Consider the following 15251-nt stretch of genomic DNA (forward strand, 5'->3'; position numbering starts at 1 on the left):
AATTATCATTAATATTCCTTTACAACATAATTACCTTACAAGAGCAGTTTTTTTGTTTTATTCGGCTTTGTTCTGTAGCCGAATGAAATGTGTTTCTGCCAAAAAAACACCATTGCAACTGACTGGAACCTTGACGAGGTGCAATGGCTTTCAACCAATACCAGTCAACAGAACCTATTTTTACATTCATTTGTCTAATTGGGGTTCAGTGAACAGAACTGTTCACTTATCAAAAACTGTTCCTCTTAAACATAACAACATTTTGTTGTTCAATAACATTTTGCCTAAATTAATTTAAAACTATAAAAAATTAGATATCTTATAAGATGGAATTGTGTTCCACCTTTCCTAAGTGAGGTTTAAATATTTAATCTTCTTATTACCTTATAGTGATACAATTGCATATTAAAATGCCTAATTAAGATGATGTTAATTTACTTAACCTTTTTGGCTTTGACATTCATTTTCAAGTTACATTACAGATTTGTGCATAGTGTGCCGAAGTATATTGCTTACTCTATTCAAGTAAAGTAAAATCTCAATTTGTGATTTTGGACTATGGCTGACAGAGTATTAACTAAAGTAAGTTGCTTTGCTTATAAACTCAAACTTTATTGTGTTTTTTTTTATCTAATCTACTGTGCTTTTTTTTAGTGTAAAGCATCAAAAAAAAATATCTTATCAATTTAAACGGCAAGGTAAAAGAAAAGTATATCTTTAACATCAGCAAGAAAACAAAAAAATCCACTTGTTTCAACCCCATTTATTAGGGCATTTTCTCAAGTTGACAAAATATCAGATTCAGAATCTTTAGAGGAAGAATGTAGCTCTGGTTCACGTGTTTCCTATAAGCAAAGACGCACCAATCTGGGTGAAAGTTGGAGGGTAGACTGATATGGCTTTAGAACTTGAGCTGTTTCAACCACAATCATATTTTTGCTCTATTTGTAATGTGGAACAACAAACCTCATTCGTTGTTTGGATTGTGGCCCAAATAGCTATTTTTGCCAAAGTTGTTTTGCAATTTTGCATAAAAGCATATGGTTTCATTTGCCTGATATATGGAAGGTATAAACGTAAAGTTTGCTTTTTAAAACAGTCATTAAAACAATCATATTAATATGTGCACAACTCTAATGTTGTCCATTAGAAGTTGTCCTTTCGACCAGTGCTCCACAACTGATGTGCCACGATGTTCCTGGGGGTGTGTTACTTGCATTTTTAAAGGTACTTTTTGATAATCAGTTGAATTAACGTATATATATCTATCAAGGCAGGTATTTTAATCTTATGAGATAACCGCCAGGTGTAATTAATGAACTCTCTATAACATTTAAAACCTATGTTATCTTTTATCACTGAAAATCAAATATTAAAATATATATTTTTTATTGACTCGACTACCAGGAGTTCCAAAATACAACTAATATTTCAAAAGTTTACATCAAATTCAAGATTAAACATACGCTCGAAACCTATAAAATACAGCTGTAAATTGGCATTATGTTGTTGTGTAATTAGTCGTGGCAGCTGTTTCACAAAATAAATTATGCAAAAAAGTAAAAAGCATCGAGGCCAGGTTTTTTTGAGTGCTATTAATAAAAGCTTTCTGTTTTTAAATCAACTATTGCAAGAGGGAATGAATATAGGCTACAAACTTCAGGACTTTGACTGGCTTAACAAACTTTAGGAAGTCCGCAAACCGCAAAATCGGAATACAAGGAATGTGTAGCAACAGCGGTCATTTAAGATGTTTTATTGAGTATTTAAGACGTTTATTTGAGTTGTGTTCTTTTTACAATGTAATGATTGGCTATTTGTAAGTCGTGCGTGCCTTTACCAAACACCCGCTGTCACTCTGAGAACAAAGCTTGGCTGTTTCACACGTGAATAATGTTATATCGTGACACATATTTCCGTCATAGGTTTTCGGTGCCAAGGCTTCGGGTTCTCTGAATCACTTCCGCTTTTCCGTGTCGTCCTTTTGTTGTTCATGCAAAATTCTCACATATATAAGCAGAAGCGTTAAGCGAATATACATCAGTCTGTCAGAATGGTTGCTGCTGCAAGGTCGAGTGATTGTTTTCTGAGCTAAGGTTTAATACGAAGCATATTAGAAGTATGAAGCAGAAGATGAACAATTTGAATGCAGTATCTACATTTTGTTGATTTGGTTGATAATGAGTACTCATTTAATAGTCTTTTGTACCTCGGTGTATCAAACTCACAACTACAATGTAGATACTGCGTGGTATGAACGGGACTTCGATAACTAATCAAGCTGGTGTGATTGCCAAGTAAGTATGGAACAGAATCACTAAATATCTACGAAAGTATTAATCAAATGTTCATGCAGATTAGATAAAAAAACTATATTTATTTGAGAAAAAGTATCACATAGTACAACGCTGGTCACCCCTTGAAGATGCCTATGTAAATGCGTTACATTCCGCAGTAAATAAAAAACGAATAAACTTGCTTTTGAAGATAAAGAAGAATATTGAAAGGGTATTTTGTTGTTCTTTAATTAAAAAATACCCAGGTAAGATACGATTCCTTATAAGCATGCCATAAAAGATATAAACTAATACGTATTTGTTCTTATTCAGTTTTAGCTGGTCAATCAGTGGCAAATAAAATATTTGGTAATATAAAACAAATTGTGAAAAACATTAAAAAAATAACAACGTATAATTTATGGTCCGACGTGCCCTCACTTCATGAGACCATTCTACCAAATATCACGTGGAGCCAAGCTGTGTCCGAAGATCGATTTACTGATCTTGGTCACTTGGCAAAAAAAGATTAATTGACGCGTACAATCTGATTTAGAAGCAGAAGAAGAGGAACATTTTTAAGCACCCTAAAATTCAAAAGCAGTCATTTATTTTGGAAAACGCTCTTCACGATGACCAACACCACGACATATTGCCCTTTGTACGAGTTCATCTACTAAAATTGGAAATCCATTTGCAGAGTTTATCTTCAATCTTTGAAAACTACATTCCTGCTACTGTCTGCACGCCATTGTTAAATAACATCGGTTTTACTGCGATCCAATTGTTGCTGAAGACGAAGATGAATGTTGTTTTCAGAATGTCTCGTTTTCAGATATTTCGGATAACGAATCTATTTAATTGTCATACAGTAGTATTTTTGTAATTAATTTGTTAATATAACCACCAATGTTCAGAATTAGTAATATTAATAATTATGTTTTTGATTCGTGTTGTTTTTTTACGAATTGTCAATCAGACGAATAAGTTTCAAAAAGTCCTGTAAATAACTTTTGTAAAACGCATTTGCTGCAAACCTATTTTTTAAATAAGTACTTTTACATGGATGGGTGTAAGTGAAAACATGTTTTTTTTTCGTTTATAATTTGCTTTTCTTTGGTTTAATATAGTCCATGGAGCGGGAGTTGTTATTTAGGATGCTCCTTTGCGACTTTTATGATATTTATGTCTAATCATCCTATCGTTCGTTAGTTATGTTGAACTAAAAAAAATCTCGTTTTGTAACATGTTAATCAAAGTAGCCAACGCTGGCTTCTCCTCGGGCGCGCGATCGACATATCGTAAAACTCTTAGCGCATTTACCTGCGTGGACATAAAAATCAATTTTAATGTTCCTAACTTAAGACTTTCATGTTTAACAATTTCTTTAAATCTGTTACCGCGCAAAATTTAGGTAGAAGTGCTAAAATATCGGATTTAATGCGACGGTTTAGTAGTAACCAATTTTCAGTTTCAAACAAGATTTTACTTACGTTGGACGAAGTATGGTACCGGAATACGCATTTGCTGAAATATCACGCAATGGTTTGCTACAGATTAAGGTTTTACGTTTGTTAGTGGCTTCTATCCCCCTATCGATATATACGGGTTTTCGTTACGTAAAATATGTTTGACGTGCTTAACCGTTGGGTATTTAGTCGTTCCATTTCTAATTAACATACAATTTTTAATACAATTTGGCTACATATTGCTGTGCTGACAATTTGTAAAATTTATAAAATTTTAGTTTACGAAGACGAACAATTAGATGCTTTACGATGCGATAAGTTATTAACACGCCATCCGATTAACAACACAGGCTAACTCCAATTGTGGGGAAGCGTTTAATTAACCCTACTCAGCGACAATCCGCAAAAAATAGTCAAAGGGCAACCAACACATATGCTGTATAACAATTAGGACTACATGTTTTCCATGACCGCAAAAATGCTTTTCGCAGTTGTTTAACCATGCAACAATTAGGCGAAGTTTGCAAAATATCGCGTTTATTGTCGCAGTTTAAACAGCAAGCAATTCATATTTCATAGGGGTTTGTCTGACGTTGGATGCAGGCAGCTTTTGCGTAACCGTAAAATCAAATAAAAGTCATCACACTTTGGAAGTTAAGACTTTTATGCTCAGTGTGAAATTATAAAGCGTAATCTGTAAAAGAGTCTCTTCTTTCTATGTTAGACACACGGAGGAACGACCTCGCTTACCAAGCGAGTGTTCGTCGCAATTACTTTTTAACCTGGTTTACTTCTAACGGTACAGTATATTTGCCACATAAAATCTGATGGAGCTTGCAAATTATGGCTTTTATTGCAGAGGTTTAGCAATTTTTATTATGAACACGATACAGAATTTTGTTACGTTGTACGCCATTTGGTACCAGGATTACGTATTTGCTCTAATATCACGCTATTAAGTCTGCTGATATAACCCAAAGTTAAAAAAAATATTTTCGCAGTATTTATGCCTCTGACGAAGATCTTACGCTATCCGTATCATTACCTTTTGCTTATATACTGATTGCCACATTTATTTTTCATAATAATGGGCTCTAACATGGGGCTAGCAGTTAAACACGTTACAGCGTAATACACAATAGTGATAAAGAGCACACAGTATGGTGAATTGTTTCATTTTGTTTACCCATTCAAAATCAGGTAGACTTCGTACAGTATCGTTTATCGTGGTTATTGTGGGTGTGATTAATTGCCGTTCCCACTACATTAATCCTTTAGCATACCAGTTAAAATTAAACTGGTAAATACTTTATTAAATCTGGACAACGTCGGGTATTTCATCTAGTTATATATATAACGAAGAATCTAATTATATCTGCAGACCGTGAAAGTGCTGCTTTTTCGCAATTGCTATAACCTATCCATATAAATTCTGCACAAACGGTCTGTGTCAAGCTGCGCTGAGGGTGAACCTTTTTACTTGAACACGTACTTTACACGATTGGTCGGGCACGTTTATAATGTTCTAAATTGTGAACTAATGTCCAACCAAACTGCTCTTACAGGTGTTCATGGAGCGCACACGAAGTTTTTTTATTGCGAACTTAGCAGGGTGCTGCGTAACTATTTATAATTTTTATCGGGTGCTGTAAGCCAAACAAGTTGCGTGCTAACACTGGCTTAGATTTGCACCATTGACCCAACTGCTGCACTGCATTAAACAACATACCTCTCGTTGATCGACACACGAATGTTTTTCGCACCACAAATGATTTTCGGCAATAATTTGGGCCGTACCTACACGGTATGCGACATTTAACTCCATCTGGGAGTCCTTTAATAGATTACTTTTGGAATATGGTAACTTTGTTGAATTTCCAATAGCCTCTGCTGCAAAATACAAAAAAATATTAGCTACACTTCATTTTTTTAGTACATTCCACCCTTTTGGCAACATTTTACTTGACCTAAAATACCTTATTTCAATATAACCATCTTTTAAATGCAATTTGGCAATATTCAAAACAAACTTACAATGTTTTGAATTGAAAATATCTTGAACTTCTTTTCTCAACTTTTTAAAATCTGTTCTTTTGAAAGTTTAGGCATTGTAACTATTAAAATAGATTACTTGTAAAAAATAAAACTATTTATTCTATAACCAACACTAGGCCTACTACAGCCTTACATTTTCCTTCTATTTTTGTCAATTTACTTAAAAAACACTTCTCATTTTCAATAATTTGTTGGACATCCTCATTTCCAAAGATTCAATTGTGCCATTACTCTTGTAAATCTAAACTCCGAAAAAGCAAATTGTTAAATTTTATGTAAATTTACCTAAAACTAGACAAAACAAATCAGTTTAAATTATTTTTATTTGAGTAACACTTCCCTGTTTTGTACTTACTGCGTTTTTTATCTGACTTAAATAAAAGGTCTCCATTTTTGTTTTGTCTTCCTCTGTATATTCTAAATTATTTTTATGTGTTGCTATTCTATTCCAAATTCTTTAAAATCTATTAGGATAATCAAAATTATACTGTTTAAATTACAAGCACAAGTGTCCTATTTTGACCTGTTCTAAGCTCATGGGTAATTTAGTAAAAAAAATTAACACGTTGTTTTGGTCACTGTTGAACTTTAGGCTGACTAATATTTTTTTCTAAAACATTATTTCATAACTGCACTTGGATCTTACTCAACTAAAATTGTTTACATTACTAAAAAACCTGACGTGATAGAGGTAATCTGACTTCATATTCGGATTCACCGACCCAAAATTAGTTAGAATCAGTTGACAAAATCAAAACCGGACAATTTTTTGTTTTTGTAGACCAGTGTTATAGGTAATCATTTACCAGAAAACATTTAAAACCATTTTGTTTGTTCTTGATTATAAATGTATTCCCAACTCTAACACTGTCGTCCTAATTTTCCTCTTCAACATTGTTTTATCGGTTATAGAAACGTTTATCAAACAGCCCAAGTCATCCAAGACCAAAAATTGTCTCAAATGTGTTATTAGCAGAACCTCGTTTATCGATTTTAACTGTAAAAAACTAATATATTTGTTTAGTTAAAGAAAACATTGTTTAATGCATCAAGTGATCGAATGGTTGGGTTCACCGACTTGGGTGATTACAGAAGAAACTGCCTCACATGCCTTTCAGTTTTACGCTCGATCAATTTTATCAAATTTTTCTTGCCCTTTTTCTTTTTACTGCACCCACAAAACAACAGCTGCTGACCTACCCAGGACCGGATTAGGGTTTTCATGGACCTGAGGCTGTAGGGCATTCAGAGGCCTATTGGTCGTTTTTATTATGTTTATGTTCCAACCAGAATTAACATGAAATACGATTTTTGATTCACTTGTCAAACAGACTCATTTAACTTGTTTTCCCCAAAATCTCGAGACGAGCTGAGGAATGCAACCTATTTTTGTCCATAGACGAACGCATTTGGTTCCTTACTCTTTTAAGGACTGAAAGAGCAGAGCGTTTGCCTGAACAAATTAGTAATCATCAGACAAAGATGCATCCTTAATACCACAGATATACGTTAGATAAAGTATACATGAACTTATTTTTATTATTAAATCTAAACATTTGGGCTCCTTTGCTACTTTCGACATAAAATTGGCGTTCTTTTAGCAGTGCCGAAAAATGAATCAACATTTTAGGCAGTGATTCTTCCTGATCATTTCCTGGTCAAATATGGCCCACCACCAGTAGATCGCGTAAATCCCCTAGATATATCTCTGCTGGGAGACCGGAAAGGTAACATCGGCCCATGTTAGATTTTCGCTGATTTGCCATACAAGGCATTTCATATGGGCCAAACGTGAAACTAGATTGGCCAAATATATACCAGAATTGAAAAAACATATGAAAAATGTAATTGAGGTACAACACGCAGTACACAATCACAATGGCATTATGTAGAAGAACGAAATGTAGAAAATGAAAAAAAAGATAGCAGTAATAATACAGGGTGCGCCAAAAAACATACCACATTCCAAACTGTCACTGTACCAAAAGCTGTAGCAGTCTGACAGGAGCTTGAATTGCAATATTTTAATTCAACCTCCTGTCAGACTGCCACAGCTTTGATACAGTAACAATTTTAAATGTGGTAGGGTTTTTTGGCGCACCCTGCAGAAACAGTTGTTCCAATGGCGGAAGAAAATTAAAAAGGCATTCAAAACTTGATGCAACATCTTACCACAAGGAAAGATTCTTACAACATTTTACACAACTGTTTTGAAATCGTTTTTTACTCAAAGTCATCACAGGGTAAAGTGTCTGTGCTGCTACCGCTATCACTGCCGCATGTCGACCTCTTTTCGGAAGCCTGGTTGAGGTTGCCCCGTCTTATTTCACGGCCACCATCCCAGTCAGTAACCCCAGCCAGGGTAACTTTAATTTCGTTTTCTATGCTTTCGATTGTTGCATTTTTAAACGATGTAAACTGCAACATACCTAATAAAACATAAATGATTTTAAACAGGTCTACTTTTGACACTTTTATAAACATATGCACAGTATATAAATAACATTAATCTGCATATTACTTCTTTGTAATTTTAGAATTATACACAATAGGAACAAAAATACAATGAACTTACGTGTTAAAATTGTATAAAGTTGGTGTTTTTTAAAACACTTCTTTGTTAATTGTCTCTTTACTCCTAGCCCGGACCAAGAATAGGTCATTGCTAACTCTCGTTTTAAGAATAATTTTAAAAAGCTTCTTATTGTGGACCGTAATGAACTTTTTTCAGTTCGTTTGGCTATGTCCGTATAATCCTGTAAAATGTTATCAAAGTCAGATTCGTGTAAAAAAAAAATTAGGATGTGAAGTTAGCGAGCAGACTTGTTTATGACAAACCATGTTACCTCAATATTATCCAAGATGGCATTCAACTCCATCTCGTTGGAGGCCGGTTGAAAATCAAAGTATGATTTTCCATCTTTTATTATTACCAAAGAATCAACTTTATTTTCAATATTTTTTGTGACTTGTGTTAAATGGTTTATTTGAGAAGAAATTCTCATTAATTCATGAGTAATATTTGGCACTTGACTCATAACTTTCTGCTTTTTCGGTGTTGAGAAATCAAAATATTATTCATAAAAATAAAACAAACATCTAATTTATATTAAGTTAACCCTATTTAATTAGAAGCATATAGAAAATACTCACCGCTTTGGTGAAATAGAGTTGCTACGCACGAGTGGTGGTAGTATACAATCAGTTTGTGACATGCTTCGATCAGTTTCCTCTTCGGACGACTCAATGTCACTTAAAGAATACCCTTTTTTAAGGCACCCGTCATATGATTCTGCAAGTTAAAACAAAATGTTATGTATGCAAGTATACAAATAGGTGTCTATGTAAACACGGACATACTTGATTCACATAATATTGTGCATGCATAAGCTTTCCAGTTAGATTGAGGCAACACACAATCTTTGGCCATTTGTTGTATATCCCCAGAAATAGGCCATTTGCATGTAGTAGTATCTAACATCCAACCTCTATATACCACATCGGTTGTATTTCCTCTAAATTTGACGCAGACAAATTTTTTCATTTCGTTGTTAAGCTAGCAAATTCAAATCTTTAAAAATGTAAACCTGTAACAATGTAATAAAAAAAATATTTGTGAAGTCACAAATACAATACAAGACAGAAACTGCTTAACCACAAATATACATAACACTACTAGATTATACAACAGAATGAATAATTTCCATTGCAATAAATCCCTTTTTATAAGGCAGAATAATACATTTACAAATTTGAGCACTGAAACTAATAACTTCAAATTCCTCACTTAAACAGTCAACATTAAACACTCCCACAGTAGAGGAAGGTACAGGTCGTTCAAAAAAAGTTATAATGTACTTAAACTTATTAATAATGAATAAAATGTTTCCTTCATGCGAAATTATGTCAACAACTTTCGCAATGGTTTCATTTAATTTTATAGTAGAATTGGCAACAGAATTAGCATATATTATACTGTCAGAGTGAAGTCTAAATTTTCGAAAATGTACAGAATTTTGAAAGCAAGGCAGTGAAACACCTCCCTCAAAAACACCAAAAGCATCGCCTTTATTAAAACAAGCATATTTATTCCATGCCAGTGACAAAATATTTTCATTGGAATGAAATACATAATAACTGGCTTGCTGCAATGGTTTATACCCAGATTTTACATAATTTTTCAAAAGCCCAACGTAACTTTCAAACACAAAACAATTCACAAATTCAAGAGATCCATAGTTTTGACAATCTTCTACCAAATGTAAAAGGCTGTGAACATTATAAGTGACAAACCCTTTACCATAAAGTGTAGCACACTTACTTACAAAGTTCTGAAGCAATTTTTTGCATTCACTTAAAATCTAGTTTCACTACAGGAATGTGAAAGCAAAATTCTCATAGAAACAAATAAACTAATGAAATGTCTATACCTCTGTTTTGATAAAATGTTTTTAGATTTTAATAGCACAGCACCAGTATATAAAAGAAATAAACGAAATTCTGATGCTTTCCAGTAGGATAGTTCTGATAGACTCCTCATTTTGCGATTAAACTCAATTGGTATGTAGTCCTTATATAATTCTATCCTATTGTTTATCATAGAGATAGAAGATGACAAATTTTTTTTTTTTTTGACAAAAATTATGACAATCCAATCCCAAATGATGTATTTGCTATGTTGAAATAAGCAAAATCTATCAAATTAAAACGATTGTAGAAAATTTTTTAAACGTTAAGTAGTTTAGTTACTACTCCAGTTATTGGTCTGCTATTTTGAAATAAATTAGCTTCAAAGCTAGAAATCTTGGATCGCAAAACATGGCGGAAATTTCTATAACTTAATATTAGATCTTCAGCGATATTACTTTAAGTCTACTTTGTATCGAACGAGTCCCAATACTGCTACTTGGCATGGGATATCAACTTTTATGCGCTATTATTGGACATCCCTAATGTTAGGTATATATATATATATATATATATAGAGATATATATGTTTAGGACAAAACTATAAGTCACAAAACAAAGTAAAACAATGATGAAAATGACCTTTTAACTCCTTTCCGCCAAGAAAGTAGGCGTTTAGCAACCCCTAAACAGCATAGGTGCATATAATCCAGAACAAATCCATGGATCATATCCACACCAAAGTCAGCAAGTATAGAAATACCAGTGTGGTGATTTTTATAAAACTTGAGAAACAAAATCTTCATTCGTTCTTAAATTGTCAACACTCCCAACTAAACAAACATGATAAGAATATGCATCATATTCTCCTATTATTGTGCAACGTTCACAGCTATTATAAGCATTATGAGATTTTATATTTTTAAGTGTTGACCTTGCTGGAGCATCACAAACAAATATGCCTTTGCCAGCCATTTCAAACTTGACCTTATCGCAAGATATGGGGTTAGAATTAAGGTGTTCAATATCATGCATAAAATCTTTTAAAAAAATTTCTGGGTTTGGCATTTCTCGACAAGTTGACTTTTCTGTTGAGTATATACCTATACAAAGTGGTTTGCTCTTAACTTTGTAAATTGTGCAAAGTATAGGGTATAATTTATAGTCAGGAGAATGTTTAAACAAAGGCAGCGCCCATCAATATTAATTACCAAGGAATATCGAATAGTACCAGACATATCATTAAAATTGTTATACAACAAGTCTTTTAGAGAAGTCATCCAATTTGGAAAGTCCATAAATTCCTTCTGTTAATGGTTTGTATTGAAGATCTGGCCTAGGTAGCAGCAATGTATTAAATGAAACTGGTAGTTCAGGGTGGATTCTGTTAAGACTCTTTAACAACCTTGACACTGAAATTTTCGGGACATTAATTTCATTTAAAGCCCATGATCTTATTATTTGTGTTGTGTCTGCATGGTCAGCTACATTTAAATAGGAAGATAAATGCTCTTCTCTGTTCTCAACCTCTCCCCAGTAACTTGTGTCAAAATCATTAGTGTCTTCTGAGGATTGTTCTGAGTCGGAGTTATGGTCAACTGATGACGCAGCATCTAAACTTGTAGATGATTCACTGGTGCTGTCATTGTTTATGGGTTGCCCTTTACTGCTAGTTTCTGTACTAAAGTTAGTGGTCTGTTGTTGCAATCTGTTTCGATTGCGAATCCATTTTTGTTTTCTTGACAGTGAATTGTAAGATTTGTAAAACGATCTTTTATTTACTGGTCGGCCCATTGCAGTAAATACAAAAAGTGTTATCAGATATATACCAAAAATTAAAATGTAATCTTTTCCAGTGTTTTACTAGCTGTTGGTACAAAGGCACATAAATATAAAGCAAAGCACATTCAAACAGCCTTGCTTTGTATACCCTGATACTAAACACTGTCTATCAAGCTCTTAGTAATCAGTCAGGCTTAATAACTATATCTTAAAAGTATAAGGTGAAAACCAAACAATGTCATATTTGTTATAACGTTAAAATGAAATATCATTTTATTTACTACCCAAAACTATTGTTAATACCAATATCTCTACTTTCAAGAAACCCTAACCCTAAATAAAAAAGCGTTGATTCAATAACTATTTGAACAAATGGTAGGATTCTAGACCTGCGCTATTTTTTCTCCCAGATTACAATTTTAATAACTGGTTTCGTTACTGTACGTAGGCCTAGCTTAAAACAAAAAATAAGTATGATTCTAGACCAGCGCCTTAATTATCATTAATAAGTGTTTAAATTAGAAAATATATATTATCTTTAATACAAAAACAACCTACCACACTAAGTGCTAAATCACAAAATGCTTAATCCGACCAAAAACTAGCAGGCCGCAAAAACGTGGTCGTATTTAAATTCGCTGTAGCGAACCCATGAAAAGCGCCCGCGAAATTATACAAATCAAATCATAGAAATCTAATTAAAAGTGGTTGAACATTACGGGTTATATGTTTATAATGTATAACTAAGTAGCTAAAAGATTAAAATGTTATGTGTATATAAAAAATATTATTGGCATATCTTCGATTTACGCATGGGTTATCTTAGAATATCATGGAAACAATGTACATTAACATCAAAAAATTTTTCAAACACATAAAAAAAAACTTTTTTCGGTTTAAACATGTCATTTATATGACTTCCCAAGCTAAAATCGTCGTAGGTCACTTATCTAAAAAAAGTCTAAGATAAACCACTGCTAATCCGAACCTGCCTAGTTTGGCCCAGGTATAACTCCAGGATATTTTTTGACTGGGATCTGGTCTTTAATGTCTAAACAAAATCAATAGACCCTGAAGCAAATTTGTCGCCTTATTTAAAGTCATTTTGCCACTACAGTGCCGGACTAGTTTTAGGCCTATGAGACCGTTCCGTTACGAATTTTTGATGAAGGTAAATAGCACACAGAAGAAGATCGAAATCTTCTAAATAGGACGTAAATCTGCCGGAATACGTCCTAAATTTATTCGAATAGGCCTAAATATCTAAAATTGTTCCTGAAACTGTAGGTATAGGGGGGACGATCGGGGGCCGTCGGTCAGGCATCCACCGTTTTGCTTTGAACGCCCTATAGTTTGACCGGTGCCTTTATGGCTTCGCTGTTTTAGCACCGGATTTTGTTTTGGGTAAACATAAAGGTTTTTAGACTCAAGATTAAACAAATCTGACAAACAGTTTCAAATGGACACAAATCACCTAAATGCTGAGCCGTAGCCGTAAGATCGTTTTCGTACATTTTCTACGCTGTTAATCTGGCCTATTGCGACAGCATCCAGCGGCACATTTGGTGGACAAGCCTCTGCAAGAATGTACATTCAAAACAAGTTCTGTTAAATTTTTGTTCCTTTTTTATGTTAGCTTATAGGCCAGGAGCCTTTTTAGCTAAGGGAGCCATAAAAGCCATATAATACTTTCCGTAGGAATTGCAGGGCCTTTCGGATATAACGAGATTCGAAAATACAAATAGGATTCGGCGCTACTATGTGTGTTAAAAAAGAAAAAAAGAAAAAGTTCGGTAAGCGGTCGTGGCCGTGTGCAGTTTTATGCAGATCATGTGCTGAGAAATGATAACTTCATCTCTATCTGCAAGCAAGATTCTTTTATCCAAAGGGCCATACGGCGTCACAAAATGAGCCATAGGTTTAAGTTATATTGTCTTTGGAATATTTTGGGGCATTCAGTCCCGAGTTTGCCATTTCAGCCTACTTACGGACGCAACAAGGATTCTTTTCACTCATCTTGCTTGTTAAGGGGCATCCTATCTGGGTAGCCCGTCTTGTTGCAGTGATCCCAGGTGGTTGGCGTTGGAGCAAGTCACGTGACCGTGATCCACATGATGTAAGGCGATGGCATCCGACATTGTTGAGATAAAACTAAAAGAAAACATATTTTAAAATTAATGAACTTTTTATGTTCGTTAATTATGGTAAAACGATTTTGTACTAATTGTACGGTAAACAATATCTTATTTTAAACAAAACATCATAGGATGTCGATATGTCGTATATCAAATATACTTCCACCTCTGCCTGCCAAAAATTAAAAACAGTAAAAAAAGTTATCACGAATGGTACGTTTTTCAATTTTTAAACTTTTTGTAATATTTATGGCTAACCTTCGCACGTTTCGTTAGTATTCAACAGCACCGGCAGAGCGAGTTGTCTTGGTCGTACAAGAAGAGTCTGTTACAGTTTTACACGGCATGCGAAAAAAATAACAAACAAAGTTGCTTTATGCTGCCCGCCGAGGTTTGTAAGTTACGACAAAAAAACGTTTATATTAATAGTTCACCTGCAATAGCTGATTGACGCACGCTTCACTCTGTTGGCATCTCTTCCATATTTTTGTGGTGTTATATTCTTTGCGCACTTCAGTCGAACAGACCTTTGAACAACCAAAAATACGAATTCCCCCCAAAAGAAATTGCTTAATATTATTGTACGTTAAAAACGGAGTCGTTGCACTCTGAAATTTCCCGCGTTCTCGCATTCACAACATCTGATGGCCGACCCTTTATTAAAACATTTCTTCAATTTCCGTATATTTAAAATCACGCAACGAGCTGTTACTATAATAACTATGGCCTCAATTAAAATCCTCACCACCACAAACCGAAAAAAGACTCTGAAGTATGAAACAAAAATATGAAATCTGTCGCTCTTCACAAAGTTGAAACACAGATGAAATGAACGCCTGAGGTGAGCCACGCGTAAACACTAAACAGATTACGCAACTCAGCCTAAGAATAAATACGCTCTGCCTTATTGTATATCTCTATGCTCACATAGTTATGTCAGATCATGGCAGGTTTGTTATAAAGCACGCTCTAATTTCGTGAAATTATCTCACCGCATTCAAGTAATGTATCTGTTTCGTCTGTTCGTTAATTTCCTTCGTCTTAAGCAGTGGTTCTCAAACTTTTTTAAAAACATTACGCACCGGTCTCGTAGCAATTTTTAACATTGCTCACGGTTCCCTTAAAAA

The 15251-nt window shown here is 34.1% G+C and overlaps 2 pseudogenes; both read right to left on the reverse strand.

The window, feature by feature from the left end:
* Positions 1 to 8023: 8023 nt before the first annotated feature.
* Positions 8024 to 9344, reverse strand: LOC146145075 (uncharacterized; annotated as a pseudogene).
* Positions 9345 to 9480: 136 nt separating this feature from the next.
* LOC146145076 (uncharacterized) lies at positions 9481 to 12001 on the reverse strand (annotated as a pseudogene).
* Between the last annotated feature and the right edge of the window lie 3250 nt (positions 12002 to 15251).

Source organism: Ascidiella aspersa, chromosome 5 (genome assembly GCF_963924565.1).
Source record: "Ascidiella aspersa chromosome 5, kaAscAspe10.2, whole genome shotgun sequence".
Classification (NCBI taxonomy): domain Eukaryota; kingdom Metazoa; phylum Chordata; class Ascidiacea; order Phlebobranchia; family Ascidiidae; genus Ascidiella; species Ascidiella aspersa.